Below are 5,860 nucleotides of genomic sequence, written 5' to 3'. Positions count from 1 at the left end.
TCTCTTCTCTTCTCTTCTCTTCTCTTCTCTTCTCTTCTCTTCTCTTCTCTTCTCTTCTCTTCTCTTCTCTTCTCTTCTCTTCTCTTCTCTTCTCTTCTCTTCTCTTCTCTTCTCTTCTCTTCACCTCAGTATATGTTGTCTGTCTTGAGGTCACACCCCCACCTATAGGTCTAGTCTGCACACTACATTGCTCATGTGTGTCTTCCTGTCATGAACCAGAGTGATTTGCTTTACAGTAAAACACAGTTAGTAAAGGGAAAATGAATAGGGATGGCTTTTGGGAATGCCAAAGAGACATTTGGACTAAAGCATCAGTATATTAAGCTCAGTATATCATTACATTTGACTTAACTGACACTTTCATTTGTTCAAAGCGACTTATAACTATTATTTGTCAGGGTATTGGTTACAGTCCCTGGAGCAATGTGGGGTTAGGTGCCCTGCTCAAGGGCACTTCAGCCATGGATGGAGATGTAGGGAGATATGAGGGGGGATTCGATCCGGCAATCCCTACATTGAAAGACCAACTCTCTAACCAGTAGGCCATGGCTGCCCCCAGTATGATGTGTCAAACACAACCATATAGAGTGAGGTGGTGGCAGCCAGTCACTGTGTTATAAAGGAAGAATTAGCAGAGCAGCTTGATCAAGACCAGGCTTGTAATTCCAGGGCTAGGTTAACCCTTTGGACGACCATCACATTCTTAGAATTTTGGCAAAAGATCGAGTTCTCATTATGATGTCATAAGGACTTAACGGAATTTTTAACGCAGAGTTCTGCCGGATCTGTGGAATATTCACGTAAAATTCTACAAGAACTGGGGTGAAAAATCCAACATCACTCATTATCAGCCATTTCTGATGGTTACCATACAGTTGTTGATGGGGTAGCAATGGACAACACATGATCCGATCAGCTCGCATTAAATCAATAGCACAGAGACAATAAAATAGGTAGAGTGACACTCGAGTTCATGGTCAGTCAGGCAGTCAGTCAGTCATCTCGGTCAAGGGGGAATTAGCAACCAGAGCGGACTAACAAAGAAGGCAGCGATGGTGTGCTTTATAGTCATTCACACAGCTGCTAGATTTAATTATGATGCAGCGTGGAGGATGTGGAGAGGAGAGGAGAGGATATGAGAGGAGAGGAGAGGGGAGGAGAGGAGAGGAGAGGGGAGAGGAGGTGAGGAGAGGAGAGGAGAGGAGAGGGGAGGAGAGGAGAGGAGAGGAGGTGAGAGGAGAGGTGAGGAGAGGGGAGGAGCACAGAGGAGAGGATGAGAGGAGAGGAGAGGAGAAGAGAGGAAAGGAGAGGAGATGAGTGGAGAGGAGAGTAGACGAGGGGAGAGGAGAGGAGAGGAAGGGAGGGGAGAGGAGAGGAGAGGAGAAGAGAGGAGAGGAGAGGAGGAGAGGAGAGGAGATGAGGGGCGGGGAGAGGAGTGGGGAGGAGAGGAGAGAAGAGAAGAGGAGGGAGAGGGGAGGAGAGGAGAGGAGTGGTAAGGAGATGAGAGGAGGATAGGATAGGAGAGGAGAGGAGAGGAGAGGGAGAGGAGAGGTGGGGAGAGGAGAGGAGATGGGAAGAGAGGGGAGGAGAGGAGATGAGGGGAGGAGAGGTGAGGAGAGAAGAGGACAGGAGAGGAGAAGAGGAGAGGAGAGGAGAGGAGAGGAGAGGAGAGGAGAGGAGAGGAGGGAGCAGAGGAGAGGAGAGGAGAGGAGATGAGGGGAGGAGAGGAGAGGAGAGGAGATGAGGGGAGAGGAGATGAGAGGAGAGGAGTGGGGAGGAGAGGAGAGGAGGGGAGAGGAGAGGAGAGGAGAGGAGGGGAGAGGAGAGGAGAGGAGAGGAGTGGTAAGGAGAGGAGAGGAGGAGAAGAGAGGAGAGAACAGAAGAGGAGAGGAGAGGAGAGGAGAGGAGGGGAGAGGAGAGGAGAGGAGAGGAGATGAGAGGAGGAGAGGAGAGGAGAGGAGAGAAGAAGAGAGGAGAGGAGAGGAGAGGAGAGGAGAGGAGGGGAGGGGAGAGGAGGGGTGAGGAGGAGAGAGGAGAGGCGAGGAGAAGAGAGGAGAGGAGAAGAGAGGAGAGGAGAGTAGAGGAAAGGAGAAGAGAAGAGAGGGGAGGAGAGGGGAGGAGAGGAGAGGAGAGGAGAGGAGAGGAGAGGAGAGGAGAGGAGAGGAGAGGAGGGGAGAGGAGGGGAGAGCAGAGGAGGGGAGAGCAGAGGAGGTAGGAGAGGAGAGGAGAGGAGAGGAGAGGAGGGGAGAGGAGACGAGACGAGACGAGACGAGACGAGATGAGACGTGACGAGAGGAGAGGAGAGGAGAGGAGAGGAGAGGAGGAGAGGAGAGGAGAGGAGAGGAGAGGAGAAGAAAGAGGAGAGGAGGCAGGAGGGTGTCGTTCGGCTCTTGACCTTGCCTCACACATCTCATCAGTGCTGTAGAGAGATACGCCACCCAGGCCGGCCGGGGGTAGCCTTAATCAGACTGATAAGAGACACGGTGTGTGGGGGGGGTGGTGGGTGGTGTGGTGTGGTGAGGTGCGGGTGGTGCGGTGCGGGTGTTGTGGTGCGGTGCAGTGTGTGTGGTGTGGTGTGGTGTGGTGTGGTGTAGTGTTTTTGGGTGTGGTGTGGTGTGGTGTGGTGTGGTGCGGGTGGTGTGTGGTGTGGTGTGGTGTGGTGTGGTGTGGTGTGGTGTAGTGTGGTGTGGGTGGTGTGGTGTGGTGTGGGGTGGTGTGGGTGCGGTGTGGTGCGGTGTGGTGCGGTGTAGGTGGTGTGGTGTAGTGAGGTGTGGTGTGGTGTGGTGGTGTGGTGTGGTGTAGGTGGTGTGGTGTGGTGTGGTGTGGTGGTGTGGTGTAGGTGGTGTGGTGTAGTGTGGTGTGGGTGGTGTGGTGTGGGTGGTGTGGTGTGGTGGTGCGGTGTGGTGCGGTGTGGTGCGGTGTAGGTGGTGTGGTGTAGTGAGGTGTGGTGTGGTGTGGTGTGGTGGTGTGGTGTAGGTGGTGTGGTGTGGTGCGGTGTGTTGCAGTGTGGCGACAGCACGGAGGAGGGAATCAATGAAAGAATTAATTAATGAATGAATGGGAGCATTGTGGTCATTAGTGTGGATTGTCGCATTGTTGTTGTTGTCAGGTACAAAATGACAAAGTCAGCTTCAACCAGGGTTTTTCTGCTCCCACCTTTTTTATTTTTTACGTAATGTTTCCGCAGAACACCTTTCTTCAGACATGACGTGAGCAGAAAAATCCTGTTTGGAGTGGACTTTTTAAATTTGATCTGGTCATTTGGTTGTCCTACTCCCAGGTCAGACTTTTTGTTTTTGAATGTGCAGCAGGCTTTAAAATTCTCCTTGTTGTCGTGAGGGCCACATACAGTAGGGACAGCTTTGGGTGTGCTCGGTGTATGCAAAGTCAACTGAAAAGGCCCCCTACCCTATACACACTGCAATTTACAGTAATGGGGAAGACCCAATTCTGGGCCCCCTCTCTCCCTGGGCCCGGGACAACTGACCCCTTTGTAGGGGCAGGAGGTAGGAGGAGGTGGGAGAGGTGAGATGAGAGGAGAGGCGAGGAGAGGAGAGGCGAGGAGAGGAGAGGAGACGACAGGGGAGGAGAGGCAAGGGGAGGAGAGGGGAGGGGAGAGGAGAAGAGAGGGGAGTAGAGTAGAGGAGAGGAGAGGAGAGGAGAGGAGGAGATGGACGAGAGGAGAGGAGAGGGGAGGAGAGGAGAGGAGGAGATGGAGGAGAGGAGAGGAGAGGGGAGGAGAGGAGAGGAGAGGAGAGGAGAGGAGAAGAGAGGAGGAGAGGGAAGAGATGAGAAGTGAGGAGAGGAGAGGAGAGGAGAGGAGAGGGGAGGAGAGGAGAGGAGAGGAGAGGAGAGGAGAGGAGAGGAGAGGAGAATAGGAGAGGAGATGAGATTAGATGAGAGGAGAGGAGGGGAGGGGAGAGGAGAGGAGAGGAGATGAGGGGAGAGGAGAGGAGAGGAGAGGAGAGGAGAGGAGGGGAGAGGAGAGGAGAGGAGGAGATGGAAGAGAGGAGAGGAGAGGGGAGGAGAGGAGAGTAGGAGATGGAGGAGAGGAGAGGAGAGAAGAGGAGAGGAGAGGAGAGGAGAGGAGAGGAGAATAGGAGAGGAGATGAGATTAGATGAGAGGAGAGGAGGGGAGAGGAGAGGAGAGGAGATGAGGGGAGAGGAGAGGAAAGAAGAGGAGAGGAGAGGAGAGGAGAGGAGAGGAATGGAGGAGAGGAGAGGAGAGGAGAGGAGAGGAGAGGAGGGGAGAGGCGAGGAGAGGAGGAGATGGAAGAGAGGAGAGGAGAGGGGAGGAGAGGAGAGTAGGAGATGGAGGAGAGGAGAGGAGAGGGGAGGAGAGGAGAGGAGAGGAGGAAATGGAAGAGAGGAGAGGAGAGGAGAGGAGAGGAGAGGAGAGGAGAGGAGAGGAGAGGAGAGGAGAGGAGAGGAGAGGATGGAGGAGGCAGGCAGGCAGGTAGGTGCACAATGCTGCAGATAATGACTTAGATGGACTGAAATATGTCAATAGGAGAAGCCTTAAGGAGCTTATGCATGTAATCAGTGGTATTACACAGGGTTTAGCCCACCTCTATAAAACCCTATCGCCTTAAGTGACTCTGGAACATCTTCATCTTCGGGGTGTCTGTCTGATGGGGGGTTAGACAGAAAAGCATGTAGGAATATCATTAGGAAAACATTTTCTGAATTATAGCATGCTGTAGTCGAGAAGTAGGTTATATTACTAACCCAAATGCAAAATGCAGTAACTACATGTTTGTCAAAAATGAGTTTAGACTGAAAAAGGTCTTCATCACACCTCCTTTATCTTGTGAAAAAACCTCATGGTCCAAATGTGTCCTGTTCTAGAGATAGTGCTATGCCACAATTGCAGTAACAACATAAAATCTAATACCATGGCTTTGAGGGCATTTTTTTCTCAGTTTCAATGTTTTTGTAGTTTCTGCACTTTGCTTTTGTAGGGCAGATACAGTACAATATATGTTGTGGTTGAATTGATCACATATATATCATATATGATATATGATCATCTTCTCTGATGTGATGTGATTAGAATCATTCAGTCAGCCAGACATTCACACACAGGGCCCACAGAGGACTATGCTGCCCTACAATATCAGAACGCAGTATCTTGAAAATGGTCGAAAATGGGTTTAGACCGGAAATTGGCTTTAAAATACCTTCTTTTTCTTGTGTTAAAATTTTTTGGCCCAACTTGGTCCCGTTTCGGAAAAAAACGCAAAAAACTGATTATACTGCCCTTTTTGGTTTTAGGAGGTTACGTCGTACTAGCCAAGAACGCAGTATAATGCGAATTATACTGCACTTCTCCATTGACACCGTGGTTTTGGTGTAGACAGTAATACCACAACAGAACGCAGTATAATGATTTTTCAGCTAAAAAGTAATGAGAATGTTTTTTTTGCTTTTTTCTTGTGTGCATAAATTTTCACCATAAAAAAGTATTATATGGAAGTGTCATCACCACTTTACCTCCAACACTGTTGCGTGGACCGAAAGGAAACTTTAAAGCCTTTTTTGCCTCAGTTTGCCATTTTGAATTATACTGCGTTCTGAAATTGTAGGGCAGTATGGTCGACGGTACGAAGTACAGTAGTTGAGTTGAAAAACATAATTTCTTTCTCTCTCTTTTTTTCTTACTTCTACACCGCTGCTGATATGGGAAATGCTGTCCAGACAGACATGACTTGGCAAGAGAAAGGAACCAAACAGCCTTCTCCCACCACAACACCGTCCCCACCACCACAACAGTAACCGGCGTCAAGAGAAGCCATCCCCACCATAACAGCAGCAACCGGCATAATTGTTTTGGTTTGTCACAGACAGGCCAGGACACCAA

Source organism: Engraulis encrasicolus, chromosome 19 (assembly GCF_034702125.1).
Source record: "Engraulis encrasicolus isolate BLACKSEA-1 chromosome 19, IST_EnEncr_1.0, whole genome shotgun sequence".
Classification (NCBI taxonomy): domain Eukaryota; kingdom Metazoa; phylum Chordata; class Actinopteri; order Clupeiformes; family Engraulidae; genus Engraulis; species Engraulis encrasicolus.
Note: the sequence above shows the minus strand (reverse complement) of the source record.